The 26,910-nt window shown below is 46.8% G+C and overlaps 1 protein-coding gene across 2 annotated transcripts in view; it reads right to left on the reverse strand.

Moving 5' to 3' along the window:
• AFAP1 (actin filament associated protein 1) overlaps positions 1-26,910 on the reverse strand; it is a 444,017-nt gene that overhangs the window by 206,842 nt on the left and 210,265 nt on the right. The window lies entirely within an intron of this gene.

The raw sequence follows: 26,910 nt of genomic DNA on the forward strand, positions 1-26,910 counted from the left end.
GCACAATATCCTTAGTGCAACAACATCAACTGTTGCATGGCTAAACACTTATAAGGTCCCAAAGGCAAGACTTATTGGCTATGCACCAGCGCTAAAGCCAGCTCTGTGTAGAGGGCGTGCTGGTGTTCTATAAAGAGTGGTCTGGTGTTGAATTAGGGTTGAGGGTGCTTGGGCGGTCTGTAGGAAATGCTTGGGTGGCATTTATGGGACATTATCAGGGATACTTTAGTTGGTCTCTAGAGATGGTTTTGGGTGTCATTGGCAGGTGTTGTAACGGATAGTGATTTATAGGGTCTGTTGGATTCCCCAAGAACCTATAAAACACAATTTCCCTTTTACGTGTGTTTTCCCAAACATAACATCTCACGTAAAAAAAAAAAAAAAAATACCCTCACACAATGTTTTACTACAAAACTGCACTTTTGATAGATCTCACTCTGTTTACCATTAGGATCATTTCCAAATCTTTTTCAATCACACAAAAAACAAACATTAAGTTGAAGCATTAAAATTTGTATATTATTTACAATTATAACAAAAACATTAAGATACATTCTCATGGAGAGAAAGACTTCGCATGAAAGGTCTTTAATAGGCAGTTCAAGTCATGTAGATGTTCATTGCGCATAAAACCACAGAAATCGGCATCAGCGCTCTATGAAAGTAAATGAACATCTAAGGTAGCTCAGTGGGTTAATGTGAATGCAACACAGTTAATGATGCACAAGGGTTCAGTTCTGGTGGTTGGGTCAGCCTTTCACCCAAGACAGAAGAGCGGGTAATTAAAAGAGAAGCACTGCAAACACTCTGCTCCAGTCTATTGGCACCAGACGTCGTTTATAGGAGCGGTTATTAGCACTTCTGTAAGAAGAGTTACTGTTCCCTTCCCCCTCCTGGACCAATAAAAGTCTAAAGCAACACGGAGTTTGTAAGGGACATGCCGCATGCATTCATTATTGCGAAAAGTACAGGCAGCGTAACCCGAAAGCAAAACAGATTCTCCTGCTCGACCAGTTATATTTTCCCAATTCTGGTAAAACAAAACTGGGACGTAAATATGCAGTCACCGCCACTAAAGCTGCGGAGCTCCGTAACCAGCAACCGGACGTGCGAGCCCAAGCACATTTGGCGTGCACTTGAGGCCTTATGCCGTGCCCTTTCCTTGTAGTTTAGGGAGAGTAGTGAGGATTCTAGGAGGCGATAAAAGCGAGAGCAGTAGCAGTGCCAGATGTACTTTACGTTATAGCTTTGAGAAGACCGCCAGATGGCAGCATCCGATATAAAAAAAAAAACTCTTAGGCGAACAACAGGCAAGTCGAGAGCGTCACAAACTGTTTGTCCGACTTTGTGAAGTAATGAAGCTTAAATCAAAGCAAGCGAAAGGTCCACGGGGGTCTTCAAAACAGATTACTAATTTGTTCTGTCGAAGTGCATTACACAAAAACATATGCCAGGACTTTGATGACGAGTAGAGGCTAGTCTGGGTTGTTCTTATGCAAATAGTTGATGCAAGCAAGCAGAAACAAGACGCGTGGCCGCGAGACGTGCTCTGCGGTGGGGGAGGAGGAGGAGCATTGAATCGCACGCTTGGGAGAGCAAGCGAGAGGAAAGCCAGATGGCGCCTGATCGCGCGCTGTAAGGGTGCCCACGAGCGATGCGAGGACAGCCCGATGGCGCCTCTGCTCGGAACCGCGCGCGTAACTGCAAGCTTTAAGCCACAAGCAAAAGCGTGTGGTCGGATTTTTAAAGCCCACTTACTAAATGTCTCGCCAGACCAGCGCATGCGCTAGCTCAGGCGAGACCTAAAAATCGCCTAGGCATTAAGGGAACCCTTTTGGAGACATTTGGCACAGATCTAAAGAACAAGTTACTGATCTTTGGTGCTTGGTCTTGCTGGACTAAAGAAAGCAGAAACAAAAGAACATCAGAAAGCATGGCTTGTAAGTGGTCTTTTTCAGGCACCAGATCAGTCAACAAATTTGTCACAGCGCTCAACATAGATTGAATTTATTTAAGGAAGTCTGGCAGCAAGGATGACATCAACCAGCTCAGTCGGCAAGTGAAACGTATTCCGCTGCCGCCACTCAATCTCCATGCATGTGTGTGTGTAGGTTTGATGAATCTGGTGCAGAACACTGCCACGATGCTGAAATAGGAAGTCCTGTAGAAGTGGAAGATCGACTGGAGGACAAATGCTTAGGCACAAGAGCTCTAGTTACCACACAGTCCTGGCCTAGTCTGTAGCAAGTAGTATGACTTGGGCCTGGTCTGTCTTGATCATTCTCAGAACTCGAAGTGGGAGAGGTAGCAGTGAAAATGCATAAGGAAGTCCATCCTTACATTCCAGCCACAATGCAAGACCCAGCAAGTGCCTTTTAGAAAACTTCAACACACATAATTGTTGACACTGAGCACTCTTAATGGTGATGAATAGATCTAGCCAGAGCGTACCCGTTTCACATCAGGATGAAGTAGCCATTCATGGTCAACCAGAAGATGCCTGCTCAGTGTGTCTGGACTAGCAGAACATCTTCATAGTGTCCAAACACACAGTGGGTCTTTAAATGTCAGATCAGCCACCTCCAGAGCCGTAGCACATCTTGACAGGCTTCAGGGTCTACTCTGACCTGCTTGCCGAGGTAACAATGGCTGGTTTGTTGACTGGGAGGACCTACACCATCCTCTCTCTGATGCATAGTAGGAGCCTTTTAAAGGCCAGATTAAAAGCTCAAAGCTCCATTAGCCATATGTGGAGTTGCCTCTCTGCCGGAGACCAAAGTCTCTGACCTCCATATTTCCCATGTGGCCCAACCTCCATCCCAGTAATGATGCTTCTGTCACCATCATGAAGTCTGTGTTGGGAAGGGAGAGTGGTCTGCTGCAGGCCAGTCTGAAGTCCTCTAGCCACCACTGTGGACCCTGCACCATCTCCTTCTAGATCTGAACTGAACTGGAGAGGCAGCCCTGATGCTGGGCATACTGTAAGGTCCGCATGTGCCAACTGGCATTCAGGATGAGGAGGATACACAAGACTAGGAGACCAAGAATCCTCAGACTCTTCCTCACTGAAACCCAAGACTGATTCCAAAACATCAGAGTTATATCCTGAATGTCCCAGATTCGCTGCAGCAGTGCAAAGGCCTTTAATGCTATTGCACCCTGGACATTCCAAAGAAGGGAATCCTCTGCATGGGGCACAGGTGGGCCTTCAGCTCATCGATGGAAACCCCCAAGATGTCAGGAGTTCAAGTCGACGCCTGCAGATGTCTCACTATTTTTACTGAGCGTATGGTATCATTTTTGCAGTACTCCTCTGACCAAACGCTCGTACCGGTTTTACTCACGCTTTGAGAGTGTGTTACTGCAGTAGTGGTCTTCGGAAGCCTTGCTATACAACTTGTAAGTAACCCTTTTGGGCAATGGTGTATATATAGGGGAGACCTACCAGCTTCTCCTCCACAGAGACTTTACCTAGCAGCAGCTGCAGTAAGCAATTAGTAGAGCTTTTCCCACACCGTTTTTACAATAAATTATTTTGCCTTCACAGGTGATGTCATGCGTTTATTCAACTGTCCTTCGTCTTTTAAGTTTAGCAATCAAGTGCACTATACCCGTTCTCAACTTGGGATTCCACGTGTGTTTCCACTTGTTTAGTCTTGGTAGCACCACTCATTGCATGTTCAGTTACAAATTAGCCACACAACTTCATGTGTGATTTTCCGTGATGTTGTTTCTTTCTAAGTTTTTTTAAAAAAAAGGTCGAGTGTAACTTTTTGGTTTTATGTATTGTAGCCGATGTTTCATTGTGTGTTTGATTTCCCTTTTACATAAAATATATTATTAAAATATGTATATTGACACATATATTGTTTTTGCAGTGACCCCTGATGAAGGGTGCAGGACACCCGAAATGCATTGGTGTTGACTCAAGACACAGCTGCCATCCTTTGTTTTGAATGGATCTTGTTCAGAAACTTGTTTGTACGGATAAATGATCTACTTTGATTCATTACGAGTCTTTGTTGAACTTTATTTCATATTTTTGCAAGAAAGTGTCAATTGACCGAGATTTAGTCTACAGGCTTTAATGCTTTGAGCCCTCTGTTTCCAGGCAACCATCCGTTACCTGTTTTTTCAGTTTTTTTGATGGAGACTGACAGACTGTCACAGAGTAGCACACCCAACTTGAGCATTTTGTTCAACTTCACTATAGTGGAGTGCAAGGCTACAGTTTTTGCATAGTAGGCCTAGGCTGCCACATCCCTGCAGCTTTATCCTGGATTGCTGAGAGAGCTCTCCAATGATGCAGGGTGTGGTCTTTTGGAACAATGATGCAATTCCATTATTTTTTTAATAGGTGGTGAAGGGGAGTATGGGTGTGTGTGCTGCACTTACACATACACAAAAGCTCCCCGCCTCAACTTTGGTGTAGGGGCCTAACTACATGTTACCATCTCTTGAGGTCGTATACTCCTGAAACAGATTTCAGTGAACGATCGTTTAGATACTTACAGCCTTAAGAAGTGGTTCTTAACCTGTGGTCCGAGGACCCATAGGGGGTCCGTGAGACCTGCTCAGGGTGTCTGTAACTGGTTTACAAAATTAAACTGAATTAAAATGAGCAAATTAAAGATAATAAAGTCAGTACAAATAAAGAAGCAAAATTGGAAATTTGAAAACATTTTCTATTTTTGGTTGATTGTGAATTAAACAAAATATTTAAATATTTGATCATTTGTTTGGTGTATACTGGTCTTTATATTTTTGTATATGGTTCTGAGCTTCAAATCACAGAAACTGCTTATGTGTAGGTCCACAGCAGTCAAAAGATTAGGAATCGGTGGCATGGATAGATGGAAACACATTGTCGTGAGGGTTTAGGGGTGCCAGCGGACGTTAGTACGTTAGCATTAGTTTGTGCTTTGCATCACCGCCATCTTGCCGCTTATGCACATGACACTACATGCCTTGGTTCCCATAAACAGTTTAGCCGGTGCTGCTTCACATGGGAACGGTCTGCCTTTCACTATTTCTGTTGTACTCTGAGTTCTCGTCTTTACATCGTGTTCAAGGCCAGAAAACAACTCTACTGGTTAATCGGCTTTGGTCCCTCCCACACACACAGACATAATATGGAACACAGCTGCGCTTCTGACTTTTCGGGTGCTTTTAATATTGCACAGGATGCAAGTTAACAACACTTGGAGAAAACCTTTCCAGAGGAAGAGCTGCGCTTGTCCGGAGATGTAAATCCTATCATCTAAGACTTGAGGTAGGGGGTTCCGCTGTCCAAGCCCAGAGGTCTTCCACTGATATAATAAACATAGCTGGTAGCACGGGGACGGTGGTAAAGCGCTATAGGGCTTCATCCATTGTCTTTATAATATGCTATCCCCGTTTGTATTATATGGAATTTTAACCATGCCGATTATATTGTTTTTATGCATATATTTGCTAGTGTTTGCACGTGTACTGCATTACAGAGCATGTTAGTTGAAATAAACATTTTAAACTATACAGTGTCTCTGGATACTCACATTGTGAACAGGTATGAGTACCTAAGCGAAAGAGTATCTTGTTCCCCTGAGTCACATGTTCTAGGATATCCAATTATTGGTATCTCCGCTGTAGTACGGAGAAAGAATGGGATACTATAGCTAGCCGGATAGGGGTTCTGGGCACTGAGGCGTGTTTTTGGTACACCACAATACACCGAAGTCCTGGTTTCCTGTGCATAGTTCTGTGTATGTGCAGAATCCCTGCAATAACATACGGAGCGGGAGGTTAGTGCTTGCAAAGGGAACAGGTGGCAAACTGTTCCACTGTTGGTTGCTCCACTGCAAAAATTAGCACAATTGCACCAGGTTTAGCAGGACGCACCACTGGACAAATTAGCCACCCTTCAGATAACCAGCACGAAAATACAAATACAAAATGCTAAAAAAAAAAAAAAAAGAGCTGACGAAGCTCCCTACCTAAAGATCTTGGGCAAACGCCGATCTTAGAGAGGTTATTATTTGAAGGAGTCATTACTTCTTTCTGGGCATATGGTTTCCAAAATTCAGATGGTCGCCTTTGACTTAAGACTGAAGAGGAGATGCTCCTGACTCCCAAACACATATTCAGACTTTTTCATGTGCTAATGAACCCCATATGTTGAGTCTCTGCTACATCCGCCCCGAGTAATAAGCACCATTCAATACATACTTTTCACAGTCAAATACTAGGAAGCTCAAAACTCATGATTCTACAACAAGAGTTAAACATCACTATTTTGCTAATGCTTTATTAAATATTCTCCTTCCTTCTCTTTCCTAGTATTACTTAAAATAATATTTCCCTTGTGGTCTGGAAACTAGATAGATTACCTTATTTCAGACAGGTTTCTAAGGAGAGACAACAAAATGCACAGAATTACCACAATTAACAAAGAGTGAGAGTTACTCTAACAGCACAATGAAAATTCCAAATACAAGTTCATCTTCTACTACTACAGCACTGCCTCCGTACACCTTGGCTACCTTCCTGGTACAGTTATTCTTCCAGTGTATGCCAGTTGCTTGATGTTTGTTGTTTAAAAGGCAGGTTTGCCCAGCCTATAAGTAGAAGATGGCTGCAAGTTTGGCCATGCACGGGAGTAGACTTAAAGACTTTGGCTTCAGTAGAAGTGTATGTAATGTTTCTGCCTTATTAATATTTTTCCAACACCACTTACAAACAGATTTCCAGTTTGCTAATGTTCAGCCTATAATGAAGTGTATGCATAAAATCTTAAGACCACAGTTTCTTTCCCTCGAACATAGCCGGCTTTCACTCTAGCATTGAATCATTGGCTTTTAATTGTTTGACTTCAGAATTTCTTACACATTTTAAACAATAAAATACACTGGGTGCAGCCTAGCTGGTGGGACATAATTATTGGGAATACACAAGTGGTGATACAGGGTTCCAATGAAATACCCCCTAATCTAGTGGTAGTTAAATGGTGCAGAAACTTCACCGCATTGTCAAAGCATGATCTCTCGACAGTTCTTCAAATCAATCAATACTAAAGTCAGGACACCATCAAAGACGTGTCATTTCCCTAGTCAGAGTTGTAAAGAAGTACTAGCATATTCACCGAAAAGGAATCGCATGGCAGTATCCTCAATTAACCCAGTCCATATTCAATCCGGACACCTACCAAGAAATATATTCCTGGTACCATGAAATAGTTGGAGTACAGATAGTTCAGGTCATAATGAATGTTTCCATTAAGTCTTTTTAGCCCTGGTATATAAGAAAGAAAATTCAGTTATCTTGAAATCTTTTACTGGTTTTTAGGTTTCCAACTCGGAGTATAACCAGATCCTCTATTGGGATCTCAGCAGAATCACTGGCGCCAAGGAAATTAGTTTGTGGGCGGCGGTTACATACATATTAGTCAATAATGGAAAACAGACATTTTGGTCATTACAAAATACAGAAAGCACACCATCACACAAGAAACATTTTAAGAATGGTCTTACTACTGTAATCATTGAACAGATTTATAACCGGGTCAAAGACTAAATTGAACCAGTTTATAGTCCGCCAGGTCACTATTTTGCTAGTGTAGAAAAACATATCTATCTCAAGTGCCAAAAGAAATGAAATTCAAAATACAAACACCTTTTGTAACATCAGACCGTGAAATCTCAGAAAAATATTGGTTATTCAGTTACTTTCCTGGACTTGGCATCAATTTACTTTTGAAACATAACACAGACCAACTAAATAGTGCAGTAACAAACATAAGTCAACAGTTGCTTGCACATTAACAAGGTTACTTAAAACAAACTCTCTATTAAATCAGTTGTTCATTAATGTCTTACAGACCTTACATGTTTGAAATTTTTACTTTTCAAAAGTATTAAACAAAGATTCCAATCTTCTAAGAGCAAGTACTTGTTTTTAGAATTTCAAGGTTTTTGGGATTCTTGTTTTTTCCCTATTGGGTACTATGTTCATCTGTAATAAAATCAATTTCAGGATTTTTTTTTTTAAATGGCTAGTTTGCTTGAGAAGGGATAAACACCTGAATTTAAAACTGAAAATCAGAACTTGCCATCACAGTACTTCTTTCTTAGTAATGGAGCATGTGTCAATCACTCTGGCAAGCAGTTAAAGATGCACTTCAACATGTCTATGAATGGAATCTGGCGGTATATTAACAATGAGCAATTATACAAGGTTAGTCTCGCATAGAAATTGATTATTTACATACCCGTTGGTCAAGGAGTATCCCTTTTTCCCTACATCTACATCCTGGGCATAGTTTTTCCCCACAAAGTGGAAATATTTCCACACGGGTGACAGCTGGCACTGGAAATGGACGTCCTCGATTCCTCACAAGTTACATTTAAACCCATTTCCTCTTGATTTAGAAAATGGATAGCTATGGCAAACTCTCGCAACAACTGGAAATCAAAATTAATCAGACCGCTACTGTGGTCTATGATCTAGCAACTCAGGCTAAATCACCCTCAGGTACATTTCTTTAGGTCAAAAGCCAGACCTATTTAAGCCTGAGAAATCCAGCAGCTACAAAAGGAGTGAGAAGACGGTAGTAGTAGATAAAATGACAACATAGTAAACAGTGCATTTTTTATTAGGCCTGATGGGAGAGAATTCCAGAGTGAGGTTGGCCCATAATGGTCTTCAGAAGTCATGTGTGATTTACTTGCCTTGCCATTATTCTGCTGTAGATATGTGCAACATGTCTACACAAACCTCTCTGCTTAACTACTGCATTAAGGTTACCTTACCAGAGTTAGGGATAGAATCACATCTTTTAATCGCCAAGGAAATGAGAGTAACGGGTTCAATGCAAAAAAGCAGGGGAAAATATTTTCTTCTCTTTGAATGTGTTGTTTTTGGCATTAGGTGCCAGTGCTAATCTTACACAGATGCAGTGTGTGCATTCTTGTGGACGGGTCCTCCAACTGATGGGTTTAGCCAAGGAAGGCAGATCCAGCTGAGGAAGCAGCAGACATGCTGGCCAAGCGCCAACTAGGGATTTGTGCATCAGTGCCCTGTGCTGGGCCTTCCAACTCACTCTTAACAAAATCCATACGATTTCAGGTGCTTTTTAAAATAACCAAGGAAGTGCAAATTAGTTCAGTCCTCTTTAAAGAATAGCTTTGAAAGAGAGTACAGCACTTCCTTTCAAGCTATGGCTATGCACGTTCCCTGGTGGACTGGCAGGGGAAGGTACTCGCTTGTTACTGGAACCCGAGCTTAAACTCAATGGGTTTATTTTGGGTTACAATGAATCCTTAAAACACGCATAATCATAAATAGCAGTACATACATGATTGTTTGTAATCATAAAAATTAAGATATTATACAATATAAAATTTTCCTCTAGAGAAGTCAGAGTGGATCAGTCTAAGTACATAAAGTACATAGTGCGGGGGGCAGTATCGGCAACGTAAGGCTAAAAGTTTCCATAATGCTCAGACATAAAAAACCCGAACCCTTAGATCGATTAAAATTAATAACTAGCAACATGGAGAATCTGCCTTCATTTGCATAACTATGTATGACTATACAAATTTCCAAATACGACCTTCGAATCTTCTCATTACAGGTGAACTAAAATATTACAAAAGGAGAGGATATTTACAGAGAACTTCCTACTCTTTTTCTTATTAGCCAGACTGTGTGAAGGTACCTGCTCATAGGAAATACTATGAGGGTGTCTGTGTTTGATCTTCGTACCCCTGAGGCTACTACATAGCTTCTGCACCCTAGGTTGACGCAGAGTTGTTTGAGCCACTTGCTTCAAGAATTTTTATACTGTGGGCAAAAAGTAATGGATGTTCCACATCTACGCGGGGTGCTCCACAAAAAACACAAGATGGTGTGGCTACTGGATGTTTTTTCCAGCTGCTAGTGCAATTGCCCAATCTGCAAAATGCCCAACTGGCACTTGACAAATAATAGCAATACCTGGCACTAGATCATCAAGGTAGGGTTTAAAGTGTGCATTACATTTAACCAGAAACAAATCTGTTACCAGAGATCGAAGGCTACTGTTACTGAGTTATAGTTCTTCAGAGTAAAACCAAAATGCTGATTTAACAGCTATTGTTGTGTTGCTAGTTGTGGAGAGGGGTTACTCCATAGGGTGTTCATGCCCAACGCCTGAAAGGTGGATTTATTTTTAATCAGTAAACCATTTAATAGACAGTACACCAGGCATACCCAGAACCTCAGACAACTCATGTCGATGGGTTTCCAGGTCGGGAGTCCTCCGCCGGAGTATTCTAAATAGCAAGGGTCTTAAGGCTGCTATATCACTAATCCGTTTAAGGCCAATTTCAAAGAAACTGGGGATGATGGGTGTACTTTGTGGCAGATTAAGCAAAGATCTTAGGAAAGATTTTCTTTAGTGGCCACCTCCCTTTTTCCCACATGGACCCAGATTTCAGCCTCATACAGAGCTGCGCTCTGCACCTTTGCACAGTAGATTTCAATGGCCTGGGAGACAGGTGCAGGTGTCGTTTTTTTGGTATCTTCTCAGCACAAAGAATGCTTCGTGCAACAGGGTAGCATTTACTTTGTTCATGTGCGACGACTAGGTAGTTGATTTGTCTATGGTAATGCCAAGGCAGGCAAACTTTACCCTCTCTGTAAAGGGACCCCTTTCATACCAATATATCCTCTGTAAGATTTATAGAGATTAGGGATCATATACTTTATTTTTGATGTATTGACTTCAAGGACCCTCTCTACGCAAAAAAAGTGTGAATGTATTCAGCAGGTGGTGCGAGAAATCAGTAGGTGTCATCAGGGAATAAAGGTGCTGGTATGGGACTGCCACAGAGTCTGGGCGAGCCATGGGAAAATTTGAGCAAGTATTTAACTGCGTCCAGTAGCGGCTCCTCTGCTATAGCAGGGTAGCCTTGCCTCACTGCTTTTAAGCAGTGGGAAGCAGAAACATAAAATTATATTAATTTTGCGTTATTATCATTTTATGCTGCTTTCTGCTGCTTTGCAGGCGGGTGGGTGGGTGGCCCTCTCTGCATTGTGATTGGTCAGTATGGCCTGCTTCCAGTTCCTAAATGTGCAATTATTACATTCTGCAAAGTTGGGTCCATCCCCATCTGGCCCAAAACTAACCACAGTTTATTCCTGGGTATTACATCAAAGACCGTTTTGAGGTCTACAAAGGCCACGTAGAGATGGTCCCTGGTTAACTGAACGGACTTCCATTGCAATAAAGTGAACAAACAAAATGTGATCTACAGTGCTAGTCTTTTGCCGTAATCCTGCTTGTAGTGGGGATAAGATGTTAGTGGAAATTTTCCACTGCTTTACCTTGTCCAGGACCGGATGGCAAAATACCTTTTGAATGCTGTCGATCAGGCTGATAGGGCGGCATTTCATTGGATTATTTCTTTCACCCTTTTTATTTACTGGTGTAACTTCTGCATCTTGCCATGTTTCTGGAACGTTTTCACCCTCCAGTATCCCATTTGACTTTTTGTTAATGTATGGATCCCAGACTTTCTGTTCTGATCGATATAGGTCACCTGGGATTTTATCCAGGTCGGGAGCTTTCCCAGGCCTAAGATAGTAAATGCCACTGTGTGTATCTACCAGAGATAAAGTCAATGCTGGGTCATTCGCAGCCTTGCTGGTGGGTGGTGCAGTTTGGCTTATATTCGGCTGGCATGTTTGGTCACTTGAAGCTTTAGATATCACTATACAAAGTGGTGAAATGCTTTTCCAATTATGAGCTGGAACATGATGCTCTGTATAGTTGGTGACTGTAGAGCCGCCGTTGGTGACTATGTGCCAAAAGGATTTAGAGTCCCTGATCCTAGACGCTTTAAGCAAATCCTCAAAGCTTTCACCTATCCATTCCGGTTTAGTATTTGGATTAGTGTCTTAATACCTTCCTCTCATTACTCTTTGTCATAGGTATAACCCCTTGTTTTAGTGCCGCTAATAATGCAGTTTATACCTTTTTAGGTCTGGTGCCCACCGTTGCAGTGCGTAGCGCAGCGAGAGACCCTCATGTAGGGGGTTCTGAAAGCTGACCACACGCTCGTGCGTGTGCTTTTGTTTTCGTCAGCTGCTATTGGCTTTTGCGTGCGTCTTTGTAAAAAAGGCAGCACGCCATTGGTGAAAGGCATGTGCATGTCCCAGCTTCTTTAGAAATGTAACCGCCCATTTCCCAGTGGTGTCTGTTACGCGCAGCAGCAGCATCTGAGACCTAATACTAAACATGTATTTCTAATTAGCGCGTGTTCGCTTTGCTGCCGCGCTCCCTTGCCCCCGCTCCTCTGTGTTTAACTTTCAGCGCGCCGTACAACATTAAAACGGCGCCTCTGCCTCATCTCGTTTTGTATTGTATGCAAGCACAGAAAACTCATTTTTATTTCACAACGTCCGTCTACATCTTGTGTATAATAATTTGTATAAAACACGTTATATTGGGGAATACCAACCTATGTGATTACGCTTATTTTAAAAATAAAAAATATAAAGTTTTGGATTCTGCACATCCCAAATATGTTTGAAACACTGTCTTCAGTTTTTGGGTGTGCTTCCGGTCCTTGCTATGGGCCTTCGGAATCACCTCGTTCTATTAAGAAACAGCAATCCAAAACAGTACTGGGAGGTGAGGAATCACGACGGAACTTACAGAGGAGAAGAAAAACGTTTAAGATTTTTCTTCACTCTGTGTTCCTCTTGATTTAACTGTTGCTGCAAAGCATTTGCACGAATAATGAAATAAAATATTTTCAATTAAGGAATAATTATTTCCACCCTGTTTAAATGACATTTTGCAGATAAAGCCCTTTTTTCCAGCCGATCACTTGTGGACATCAATACGATCTGGAAAATAGTAATGGAGAGTCACCCATCAGGCTAGGATACATGTTTGATTCCGATGGCCTTTTCACTGCCTCGAGCCCGTTCTCCACACATCCATCCCAGTTGACTGCACCAATGGGTCGGTTTCCTTTCAACGCTGCTCCTCTCCTCTCTGGGCAGTCCAGGTCCTGGTTTACAGCAGAGCAGCCTTGACGAAAGGAGACCGACACATAGATGCAGCTAACATGGATAGGTGTGTGAACTGACTCGAGTAGAATCGGCCTTTATGTTCACCTGCCCTTCATCCTGTAGTGTGCCTGTGGGCCTTCAGAGGCAGTGAAAAGGCCATCGTAATTACAAACGTATCCTAGCCTGTCCAGCGGCTTGCCCGGCAAACAGTGCAGTTTGTCCGTGCGTGAGGTCGCTGTCAGTGAGAAGTCCCCGGCGAGTGACTTCTCTGCATTTAATTCACTATTTTCTGGTCATTCCTTTGATAGTGAGTGAGTTGGTGCGTAGATTACCCTTGCACGATGTCTCAAACTCTAACAATGAGAGTGAGTCCCTCCTTGTAGAGCACGCCTCATTGCATGTAGTCTCACAGCGGGTTGATGTTGCTTCAGAAGGAAGGCGCGGTCAGCCCAAAAGGTGAGTCGCTCAACTGAGTGACGTGTACCTGCCAAGGACTCGGCATCGATCCTGTTCCTGTACCTGCTGCACCTCGGTCAGGCGTCCATCCTGGTGTATCATCTGACGCGGCGTGTATCCTGTTCCCGTGGGGCGTCCGCGTGAGTAGGTGCTGTTGGGCTGGCTCTCTGCGGACACTGGAGAGAGTACTTTAGCTTGCACGGGAAACCCACAAAGTCTTGGGTGCGATGGTATCAGGAAGGCTCCGAACCTGCCTAGCCTAGAGACGCTCGTGGAAGACCGAGGGCTCCGCGCCGACCCTTATTGAACGTAAGAAACCTTGTCTCAGATTCTCTTCTACATTTGTTTGAGGAGAGAGTCTGGTTTGGGAGGGAGGGGTGGAGGGGGGGGAAGCAGGCCACTGACAAGATTATTGTGTGTAAAAGGCCGCTTTATTGGAAACAGGTGCACATTACAAATTAAAATCCTTGGCCGAAACGCCTTCCAAAACTAGGCCTCACTAAATATATAACATGCCTAGCCCCGCCCCCTGCCCCCTCCCCTAAATACCTTCGAGCCCGCCCCCGCCCGTACATTACAACATTACAACAATATAAAACATTATAAAACATTACACTCCTGTATAACCCCCCAACAATCTCTAAATCCAAACCTTCTGTTAACCAAAACTCCCCTGCCCGCCCCTTTACAGCTATCGGCCCCCAAACTGTGTAACAGAACTAAACTTACCAAACTAACCTTTCCCTGTTGATAACCCAACTCAACCACAATAACTCCACCAACCTCCGGTAAAACTGACCAGAATTCACCATAACCCCCGCACAGCACCTGCTCCAAGCGACAAAGTACAAACATAGCAAAAACCCCTTGCACACCTGTCCCCAAAAAACGCCTGAAAAATAGCAAGAAAAGGGAAAAAACTGAAAAACGTACACTAAAAAACCCAGCCCCCAACGAAAAAAGGGGGGGGGCCAAAACAACGTGTTTTTTGAGGGGGGGTAAGGGTGGGAACAAAAAACACGCCACTAGCCTAGCTCCCGGCCACCAGGTCACCAAACCTAAAATGGTGGCCGGGAGCGGGCGCCCAAGGTATTTATACCTGCGCAACATTTAGTTACATTTGGGCTATAATTGGGCTGCATTTGGGCTACATTTATCCTACTGGCAAGCCCAAATTCAAAAAAGGCCGCGCAGGGCCAGCAAACCCCTCCCTCCACACACCCCCTCCCAAACTGCCCGGGGGTGGGGACTCCCTACGGTCGCCTTCCCCCCCCAAGCCCCCCTTGGGAGGGAGGGGTGGAGGGGGGGAAGCAGGCCACTGACAAGATTATTGTGTGTAAAAGGCCGCTTTATTGGAAACAGGTGCACATTACAAATTAAAATCCTTGGCCGAAACGCCTTCCAAAACTAGGCCTCACTAAATATATAACATGCCTAGCCCCGCCCCCCGCCCCCTCCCCTAAATACCTTCGAGCCCGCCCCCGCCCGTACATTACAACATTACAACAATATAAAACATTATAAAACATTACACTCCTGTATAACCCCCCAACAATCTCTAAATCCAAACCTTCTGTTAACCAAAACTCCCCTGCCTGCCCCTTTACAGCTATCGGCCCCCAAACTGTGTAACAGAACTAAACTTACCAAACTAACCTTTCCCTGTCGATAACCCAACTCAACCACAATAACTCCACCAACCTCCGGTAAAACTGACCAGAATTCACCATAACCCCCGCCACCCAGAAAGAGGGGGGCGGTGAAACTACCCTCCCCTCTTTCTGCCCCCCAACAAAAAAGGCTTTAAACACCACGAGCCTGATTCTGCCCACTCAAGCACCGAGACAAGACCTCCCTGAGCTTCAACAAGTAAAGATCCATGCCCAACCTCGACAAATGGACCCCATCTCCCCGAAAAAACTCTACCGCCTCAAAGCGGATATCTTTGTGGGTAACTCTCCCAAAGCCCAAATCCCGACAAAACCTGGAGATCTCCAAATTCACCTTCCTCCGTGACCTATCAATCGCCCTGGGCTTCAAAGCCCCTCTCCACACCCTCCGCGGGACCAATTCTGTCCAGAGGACATGACAACCCGCCCAATGCTCCTTCAACAACGCCAAGTCCCTTTTCATGGCTCGCAACAATACCACCCCTTTCACACTACACAGATCATTCTCCCCCAAGTGAATTAAAAGAATATCCGGGCATTGTCCCTTCACCATGGCTTTATTCAAACAGGGGATCAGCTCCCTCCAAAGCATACCCCCTTTCCCCTTCCATACCAAGCGAAAAAGGCTGCTATTGAAACCCAAACTCCCCCCAAAATAACTTTTGCACGCCTGAACGTGCGCCCACTTGACGAAGGAATGTCCCACAATCCACACTGTCAATTCCCTCGTGTGTGGCCCGGCCACCGAACCTGAAAGGAAAAACAAATATGAGACTCAAACCAAAGCAGTGGACGCAGGCGCCGAAGGAGGATTTTCCCTTACATATTTGTGAAAGCAGGAAGATGACCAACGCCCCAAGCGCATTATATCGCCTTGTGACCAACCCCGGTTATGCGCCTCAGTCGCCGCCCCAATCCTGAAAGAGTGTGTCCCAAACTGAGCTCCATCCAATCCCAACTGCTGTAACCCTTTACGCAGGACCATACGCAGCTGATAGTCAGAGACGCGCGCCCCATCTATGTGTTGAAAAACTAACTCGCCCCCATCCCCCCCTGAGAGCGTCTTCCATTGCCTCGCCAAGCGCAGCGGACATGTGCAACTAGGGGATCCTGCTTCTAACCAAACCCCTTTACCAACCCCCTTCTGATCTGTTTTGGAACTGGACAACCAAACGTGTACACCTGTGTCAGATAAGAAAACATCCTGCCAACAAATACCCCGCTTCACCTTGGTCCCCAGAAGCTCCGAAACCCGGAAAGCTCCAAAAAACATGAAAACCATAAGGGTAGAAAACAATGCAACTTCAAAATCATCTGTGCAAACTGCAGGCAACACAGCCAGCAAACGAGCCAGCGTCTGCCAGGAAATCGGCAAATGGGACACCCCAGTACCACCCCGTTCTCTCGCCCAACCCTCAAGCATCCTGCGTCCTATTTCCCCAGCAGACGGGGCATAACCCCAAAAAAGCTTACCCATGAAGGCAACCCCTGCCAGTTTCCCCGCAATAGTGACTCGTGACAGACCCTTCTCAATGAGGTCAAGGATAAAGTGAACCACACCCTCCTACAAGCTCCTGAAGACAAAAATTCCTTCCATGACAATGTATATGCCGTACGCGTGGAAACCGACAAGGAACCTACCACCAGTTGAAACACCCTGCGTTGCCGACCGACCAGAGGTGCTCCGGCATCGGGGTCGGTGTCCTGTCCGCCTCTTTGGCCAGCCCATGGAATCTCCCCCACTGCGAATGAGACAAAGCATCCGCAATGTCATTGTCCACGCCCGGCACGTGCAAAGCCCTGAATGAAATGTCATAGCGCAAACAGCATAGCGCAAACACCCTCAGCAATTTCAAAATCTGCTCATCCCTGGCCGATTGTCTATTGACTATTTGCACCACCGCCATGTTGTCCACACGGAAAAGCACCCTCTTATGTTCCAGCTCCTTGCCCCAAATGGTCAAAGCCACCAAAAGTGGAAAAAGTTCCAAAAAGGCAATGCTCCGCCCACCATTCTTCCACTCCTGTGGCCACTGCTCTGCACACCAATGCCCCTGCCAGTAAATGCCAAAACCCTCACTGCCCGCTGCATCTGAGAACAGCTGCGCATCCCACTGTACATCCTCTCACTGGCCAAAGGCACCCCGTTAAATGAGTGCAAGAAAAAGGACCACATCCGCAGATCCTCCTTCACCCCTGCCGACAAGCGCACATGATGATGAGGCAGGTGCCGGCCTGCTAAAGCCCGGCCCAGGCGCCGACAGAAAGTCCGCCCCGCCCGAACCACCCTACAAGCAAAGTTCAGATGGCCTAGCAACACCTGTATTTCCTTCACCGTCACCTTCGGTCGTGACAACATCTCGTCCAGCAAAACCAACATTTTGGATTTCTTATCCGCGGGCAACCGAGCCTGCATCGCAACTGAGTCAAGTTCAATGCCCAGAAATGAAATGACAGTATCCGGCCCCATTGTTTTCTCCGGAGCCAAAGGCACCCCCAACTCCTCCATAAGCTCCTGAAACGACTCCAGCGCACGCCGGCACTCCGAAGAGCCCGGAGAGCCCACAAAAAAGAAATCATCCAAATAATGTGTGACCCAGCTGTGCCCAGTGCGGTGCGTGAAAAACCACTGCAAAAAAGTGCTGAAAAGCTCAAAAAGAGCACATGACACCGAGCAACCCATAGGTAGCGCCTTATCCACATACCATTCACCCTCAAATTGTATGCCCAACAAAGGCCAGTCGTCCGGATGAACCGGAAGCAGCCGGAAAGCCGACTTAATATCACACTTTGCCATACCTGCAGCTGCGCCTGCGGCCACAACCAGTGACATGGCGACGTCAACTGAGGAGTATGACACCGAAGCAGCGTCTTCATCGATAAAATCATTGACTGACGACCCTTCAGGCCATGACAAATGCTGAATCAGCCGAAACTGCCCCTCCTCTTTCTTGGGCACCACACCAATAGGGGAAATGATCAAATTAGGAACTGGCCACTCTCCAAACGGGCCTGCCATCCTCCCCTCATGCACTTCTTTACGCAATTTTTCCTTCACCACCAGCTTGTGCTCTGATGCGGATTTCAAATTATCCGCCCACCGTCTCTGCCGGGGCCCGTGGTACCCCAAATGAAAACCCCACCTGAAACCATCCAAAAGAATCTGTTTTGCCACCAAGTCCTCATAGCCATCCAAGGCATCCTGTAGCCGAGCCAATTTAATTGGTGTAGGAGCCCTTTGGCCCAGAACCCTGTGCGCCCCTACCCCCTCGTCCACCCTGCGACTGCTGCACACTGCCAGACATCCCTGCACCTGCTTGCTGCCCTCCTGATGGCCTAACTCCCCAGCAGTTGACGAGAGGGTGCCGCTTGCCGCACTTAGAACACTCGTGTCTGTATTTACAATACTCCCGAGTGCACAGGCCCTTGTTGAAATCCCAACAAGCCCCGACCCCAGTCTGTGATGCGGCTGAGCCTCCCACCCCACCCCGGGTGGGCTTTCCCTGAAAGGGCCGATAAACTAGCGGCAGACCACTAGCCGTAAAAATCGTCTTACCCCCTGGCGCGGCCCCCATGGTATGTTGCCACAGGTCATTATCCAACTCACCCCATTTAGCTTCAGAATCCCAAGCCATACGGGCCCGAAATTCCTCGTCATACTGAGCCCAAGCATAACCAGTACCCGTGATTTGAGCCTTTCGAATAACGTCCATATACTTAAATATGGCTACGCAGCGCTCGGGAAACTTTTCGCAGTAAACACTAGCATAAATTAAGAACGCCGCCGACCAATTCTCGATCGTCAGCGGCACCTTAGGGCGCTTGGCCAACTCATATTCCTCCTCTTTAGAACCCTCCTTAGACCTCACCTCCCTCTGTAACAGCTTCAGAAGCTCTACATATTCACCCTTCCAAATACGCTCTTTTGTTGCCAGCATTAAATGCGCACCCAGAGGCTTAGTCACCCCCATATACGGGAGCTTCTTGATCTTTAATTCCTTGCTCTGCGGCTTCTCCTTACCATCGCCTGCCTCCGCCTTAGACCCACTCTCCACCTTGGCCCCCGACAATGCTCCCTCCGTCCCCGTGCCAACCCCCGTGTCCTTCACATACTTGCCTCTATATAATCTCCCCTCCGACAGACCTCCACCCCCATCCTCCCCAGACCCCACAGACACCATAATAGGTTTGGCCTGTGTTTTTGCGCTCTCACCTGGCTCTAAAGAGGGTGTGCGGACCGACTCCGACCGCCTCACCGCCCGTGCAGAAGAATCCCTTGGAGGATGCGCCCTCGCTGACGGGCCGTGCTCTCCTGTAGGTTTCACCACCAAGGACTGTGCAATGGGTGTCACACCCGGAACCTGTAACAGACTATGAGAAACATGAGAAGTTCCCCCCCCCTCGTAGCCCCGAATCTCCCCTTCCTCGGGGCTGTCTTCATCATAATCAAGCAGTATTGGCTCGTCCACCAGCAAATCCTCGAGCAAAATTCACCACACGGGCCTTACCGGACCCTGACTGAGCACTACCGGCCTCCGCGGCCCTAAAACCACCCTGCGGGGGAGCCGACTGTACACGCCGGTCCTCCCCTCTACTTCGCTTAACATGACAATCCATCCTGTCAGAAAATTCCATCAATCTTGACCGGCGTGACGTTGGGGCCAGCGAGGCCGCGCCGGACCTTCGTGCGCTGGCCGCGACGGGATCCCCCGCCGGTACGGAATGTGCCGCGCAAGGCCTCATCCTCCCTTCTCCTCGGCGATAATGGGCCGCACCTCGCCCTACCGAGTCCGCTGCTCTGCTACTTGACCTACCCTGTAAAGAAAAAGTTTGGACTGGTGTGCCAGGAGCAATAAAACTACCAGCTACCCGTGACCCAACACCACTCGAAAAACCCGCGCCTGAAAGACCACTTCCCGAGACACCCGCTCGCCCCATTCCCACAAGCTGCGACGACACCATCTCCTCTTCGTCCCCGCTCCATTCCAGCATCGCGTGACCCAAGACAGACGCCGCAACTTCGCCATATCCTCCCCCAATAGATAGCGACTTACCCGGCCTAGCACTGACACGACCGCTCGCCCCATACACCGCCCTTGTCCTGCCACCGCCCACCGTGACCTGCCCCCGGGAACCTGACCACCCCACTGCTCCCTCCCCACCAAGGCCCCGGACACCTTCTGCCCAGGAGGGAAAAATGTCCAGGCCCTCGCTCTCCAAACCCCCCCCAGTAGCCTCCCCGCCCCCCACAAACCAACCTTCTTCCCCAACCCCCCCCTCCCCAGCCCCCCCAACAAGCCCCTCATCTAAGGCATGCCAGCCCACCCCTCCCTGGGCCTGTAGCTGCTCTGAACTCCCCCGCTCCAAAAACCCCTGCTCCCCCTGCCTCCTCAATTCCTGCGCCGGACACCACGCCTCCACCTGCGCCCATTCTCCTTCCCCTAACGAACTCGCCCCCGCCGAAAAAACCGCGCCCCCTATAGATGAAACCGGCGAAAACAATAAGGGGCTGCCAGGCGCTACTTCGCCATGCCCCCCGCACCGCTCGTCCGCCGCCCCTGACTCCGTATACCTCCCCATGCTCCTCGTCTCTGGCACTGAGCCACGTGACAGCTCCGGTCCCATTTCTAACCCCCCCGCACTCCCCGCGACAAACGAGCAATCTCCAATACCGAAACCGGCAGAACCGGCCGCAAGTTCCGACCCCCGCGCCCAACCTGCTCCCTGCTCCCCAACCGCCGGCCCGCCCACACTCAGCAACGCCCCCTCCTCCCGCGTGCTACTCAAAACCACCTCCGGCACTGAAGACGAACGACGCTTCATGCCGCGCCCGCCCCCGCGCTTACCCACCACCGCAGGAGATGACAAGGGGCGCGCCGCTGACGCCAACAAACCCGCCCCAGGCCCCGCCGCAGACACCACACCTGCCTCCCCCGACACCGATACCCGACCCGACTGGCCATAACGAGCGGGGACCGCCCTTCTCACACGCGGGCGTCCCCGCTCACTCACCGGAACCTGCCTGGAACGCTTCGGAGACGTACACGCAGCCACTGCAGCCGCCACACCGGCCGAGGCCTGCCGCGGGGGACGCGACGGCCCCGCGACCTCCCCGATAACCAGGTCCATCCTGCCTGCCTCCGACAAAAGCCTGAGAGCCTCAAGCACTCGATAGTCCTGTGAAGACATCACGCCCAAAAGCCTTCGCTATAGTAAGCAAAAACACCACAACAAAAAACACGCCACTAGCCTAGCTCCCGGCCACCAGGTCACCAAACCTAAAATGGTGGCCGGGAGCGGGCGCCCAAGGTATTTATACCTGCGCAACATTTAGTTACATTTGGGCTATAATTGGGCTGCATTTGGGCTACATTTATCCTACTGGCAAGCCCAAATTCAAAAAAGGCCGCGCAGGGCCAGCAAACCCCTCCCTCCACACACCCCCTCCCAAACTGCCCGGGGGTGGGGACTCCCTACGGTCGCCTTCCCCCCCCCAAGCCCCCCATTCGGCGAGAGTGGGGGGCGGGGGGGAGGGGGTGTGTGTGGGATGTAGAGTGTTACGGGAATCCACAGCAGAGCGGAATGTTATTTCCATTATAAACGAAACAAGGAACTTCCTGCAATTAATAGGTTAAATCAGGGATGTGACAAGAACCTAAACTGGTTCTGGAGACGAGCGCGCTCACCTCTGTTGTGCCATGTAATACTTTAAAACCTTCTTTCTGAGCACATTCCCTCTTGGGGACACGGTTGGCCCGGGTTCGACCCCATCTTCCGAAAGCAGTGGGTGCTGGGAATAGGTTCCTCTCTGGCCACACGCTGCCCTTTATTGTACTTGGAGCGGGCTTCCACTCTTATTGGCGAGGAGTAGACTAAATCAGGCAGTGTTCTGGAGCATGTGCCGCATCCTTGATCTCTAGATCTCAACACATTTTCCAGTGATTGGAGCAGGGTTCCGGACTGGAATTGTAGGAGGGAACTGGCACTGTTGCACTTGTTCAGTTAGACTGTAAACCATTGTAAAACGACCCTTACCCCATGTGGCTGCGAAGGACAATTTTGTAAATACACGTAACACCATGCCCTCCGGCCCCCCGTGACAAACAATTCATAGAAACCATTTGCAACGTCTATTCGGGAGTTCCACTGGGGTTGCAAAGTTGATTTAAGTGCGAACGTACGGATATATGCCCGACTACTTATTTACTTAACGGAAAGGTCCAGGGACAACGTTAACGTAGTGGCAAATATACTTTTCTCCCACCGGTGTTGGCAGGTGCCGCCGCTCTCGCTGGTCCCTTTAGGAGGATGGCTAATCGTGGACCGATGTGCACAGTGAGGACTGCCTCGCTCTCAGCGGTCCACTGGTGCTGCCTGAGCCTGTCACTGCTCACTGGCAAGGCAGCGGAAACTTACGGACTTGGAGCTGGGGACAGAGGGACGGGCAGAGGTGGAGGCGAGGGAAGGCTCAGGCCCGGGAGATGACAGGACCCCGGGGCACGGTAAGAGGAGGCCGTTTGGTTATGTATGTGTCCGGTGACAGGCTGGGAGAAAAGCAGCGAACACCGCTCCATCTAGGCTGAGCATCTGGGGAAGCTGGACAGGAACCGTCAAACCTGTGGGTAGTAGAGCAGTACAGCGTATGAGGCCAGAGTGTCGTATCAGGGCTGTGAACCAGATCATCCTCATATCAGATTATGGGGTCCTGACGTACCAAAAATGTACAGCTTGACTCGCTCAAATCAGAGTCTGGCACCCGTTCCCTGAGCTGGCAGAGTGAAACTCAGCAGCTCCAGGCACGCTGCCCATAGTCCCTACTAGAACCGGAGACATGAACACTACACAGCCGCGCGTTAGCCTGCCCTACGCAGGCACCGATCAAACAGAGTATTGCACTTTGGAAGCCTCGTACCAGGGCTAGTCACCCTGGCCCCACACACAGCGAGTCAGCTTCACTCAACCATACCAGGGACAGGCACTGTACCTAGAGCATGGCATCTTAGTGCCAGAGTCCAGCCCTTTGACACTTCATAACAGAGTCTGGCCCAACATTCCCAGAGCCTACACCCTCAATTGTCAGCGCCTGCCTCACTCGGACTGCCCAATAGCAGTTTAAGGCTTTCTAGCCTCTTCTTCCTAGGAACCTTAACAACCCTTACCAGCAGTTTAGTGCATCTTCCTCACTCTCTACCGTCCCCATATGATCAGGCCCAAGGATTTCCACACACCATAAAAATGTAAAGTGAACGCCCCTATACAGGAGAGAGCACCATGAAGTCCCCAATACCAGGAAAGACACTGAGTCCGTCATCCCATCCCACAATCAAGCAACCTGCTACCACTGTCCCTCCTTTCTTGCATTTCATCAGTATGTAAATCTATAGATTGTTGAAGTAAGCCTCACTGTCCTTCATGACCATGTAATAAAAGGCATGGAGACAATGGTTCAGGTTTACATTTCTTCCTCCCTTCTAGTGCAGGCCCCTTCCTTGTCTTATTACACATCGATGGCATCCTCATACAAGTTATTCATCCGTGTGTGTCCTCATTAAAATGAGTCAAAGCAGCTCACTGTTTGTAGACTAACCACCATCCACAGGAAGTTTAACGTCCCCTAACTTTATACACTGTACCAGCCCCCTCTGCATTCCAGAATCCATGTCAGAGTTTGTTGTGGGATCTTTAATGAGTAAACAAGGTTACCTAGGCTGTAAACTCAACATGCCTGATGGTGCGCAACTACAAAAAAAAAACATGCTGCCTGACCAGGCTGAGTGTCCAAACTCGCAAAGAACGGCCTTTCGCGGCATACGACCTGAAGCTCTGTGATGACCTCTCTTAGAACCTTAGACTTGTTGCTGGAGATGGATTCCAGGAAAGGTCTCCCAATTCGCCTCTTCACAACCTTCCTGTTATTCTAAACTGGATAAATTCTCTATGCAGCCTCACCCCTCTGTGATGTTATGTTTCTTCTTTATTTGTCCATATGTATATCATGTGTTCCCTGTGTAAACATATCTGTGTGTTGGTTACATGTCCTGTTGCTACATGTAGCACTCTACAGCCCACTGGGGCTTGGTTTGCCATTGGAAGGTGAACATTGCAGCTGCTTTAGATGTTGCAACAAGTATGTACAGACACTAATGAGAATTGGTGTCACGTCCATTTTAGATCTGACCTCCTCCTGCTTATAAGATATTAAATCATAAAAGTTATTTTCTCTCTTAATCCTGTGCATGGATCTTTGACCCTGTTGAAGTTGCTCACCTGTTTGTGGTACTCCCTTGCAGTGTTCAGGGGGCCTTTCCGTACGTGCATTATCTCCTCTGAGAACACTGGTACCTGGCAAGTCCATTTCTCATTGTGAGAGACACAAAGGTCTCTTTTTTGTTTTTTAATGATTGAGCCTGGGCAGCGCTTGCGCTGTGATGCCTGCTGTATTTGAGTATGGACTTGGAGACCCGCCCACTCTCCGCCCATATTTATCATTGGCATGTGTCATTATCCTTCGTAAATGCTGGTTTCTGATTTGTTAATAGGCTTGTTAGTCCCTCCTTAGTACCGCCTTGGCTTAATTTGTAACCTCCTATGAGGACTGGCCCTTTTACTTCGGGTGTTACACGGTACGTTTTATTTAGTCTGTAAGCACTATTTTCTTGTCCTTATAAAGGATCACTTTCTGCTTTCTTTTTCCTTTTTATACAGAATCACCAGCTCTCGAGATTTTTTATGAGTTTCATTGTAAATGACAATGCTTTTATTTATGTGTGAATTATCAAAATAGATAAATAAAAAGCATTGTCATTTACTATGTCAATAGTTTAAACTCTCGCAAATGCGAGACCTATTGCATTGGAAATGCTTGTTACAATGGGCATTGAACCAAGGGGATGGATTCATTCTAGGTGGGTTAGTGTGTTTGTTTTCTATAGTGCATAGCACACTTAAAGAACTAAACAAATTGAAGTGTACGTCCATAAAGGGGCCCTCGAGTGATGTTTATCCAACTAAGAAGATTCAGCATCTTCAGGGGAAAAAAGATTAGCGAGCTTCAGAGAAACTACTCCCAGGTGCAACACCATTACTACTTGAATACAGCTAAAGTTTTTTAAAAGAGGACTCGGTGCAAGCAGACCAATACTTTTTGATAGATGTCATGTTAAAAGAGTGTATGGTCTGAAACATTATCAGCTCACAGAAAGGTGGTTATTTCCTTTGGATTGCCTATTAGGTCTTCCCAGGCTGTGCATTCGTGCTGGTCTCTAGCACCGGCACATGAGCAAAAGGCTCACAGAAAATGGGCTTTCATCTAATGTTATGCTCTGCAGTCAGCGGGAAGCATCCCACAGGGGTATAGGTCTGGCAAGGTAGTGCCACTCTTCGGAAAACAGAAGAATACCCAGGTTTCCCTGATTTGTAGGGGCTCCCTCTTGTGGAATCTTCTTTTATACGACCAGTTCCAGTAAGATGGTGCCACCAACGCTGCTTGGAAAACAGTAAAAGAATACCCAGGTTACCCTGACTCCCGGGAGCGCCCCCTGTGGAACTTCCGTTCGGCAACCAGGCTCACCGACTAGTAGGACTATTTAAATAGGACGCCCATGAATGATCAAGTTACCGTAAGACATCGAGGGCCCCTCCTCTCACGTTTTGAAATTAAATGAGTGAGTTCCGTGAGTTTACTGTGCACTTCTGGGACGCCCCTATCAGATGGTTTTCCATACTTTGTGGAATTTCATTTGAATACAGAAGATCCTAGCGAGTTTAAGCCTTTCCAGTTCCCTTGAATAAGGACCATGATGTAAAGGCATTTATCGCTGCCTTGCAACCCCGTGGATTTTATATGGATTCTTGTGTGCCCTGAAGAAGGTGCATGGCTTAGCCTGATTGGGCCCCGAAATGCGCATCAGCACATTACAAGCACTAGTTACACCGACATGAAGATACGACAGATATATAGCAAGAATATGGTTATAGGATTTATGTGATTCTTAAATGCTATAAAATAACTTGGCAAACAATGAGAATAATAAGAATAGGATGACATTACATGTATTTTGGAGAATAATGATGATGGCATTCAATGTTTGATGTAAATAATAACAACTCCGATTCTCTAAGTAAAAAACCATTATAGACCTCCTTGCTAAATAATGTTGATGCACAGCGGACCTGAAGGATGATTTTAGATCTGGATGCCAGTGGTGTGCATGTAGTATGAGTGAATCCGTTTTTTTAGGGGGAATCGCAGCATAACAAAGAATGAACTAATAATTGAGTATTTTCTTAATTCACTAATTGAATCATTTTTGCAAATTGTATGACCAAAGATGCTGATTTAGTTCAATAAAGGATCATTAATTTTAAGATAAAAATTGCTTTTTTGATTATTAACTTAGTGACTCTTTTGGGCGATTGAAGAGGTGAGTTGATTGTTATTCATTCCCAAAATGTAGTTATTTTTATCATATGTCATCAAATGAAGTCAGTTTCTTTTCTTTTGGCATGAAAGCAACATGGGCATTTAAAGATCAAAAAACTTATTTCCATGTGAGGTTTATTTAACCGAACTTAAAACTTTATGCAATTATGTGAACGTTTCAGTTGATTGAACTGAAGAGAGAACCTTTGACAGACTCCTCACTTAAACATGCATGAATTTTCTCATGAATGTGCTTTGCCAGTTCATACCAATATGCTCTGACATACTCATTAGTAAATTAACTTAAGCTAATAGGCGGCCTTC

The sequence above is a fragment of the Triturus cristatus genome, chromosome 2_2 (assembly GCF_964204655.1).
Source record: "Triturus cristatus chromosome 2_2, aTriCri1.1, whole genome shotgun sequence".
Lineage (NCBI taxonomy): Eukaryota > Metazoa > Chordata > Amphibia > Caudata > Salamandridae > Triturus > Triturus cristatus.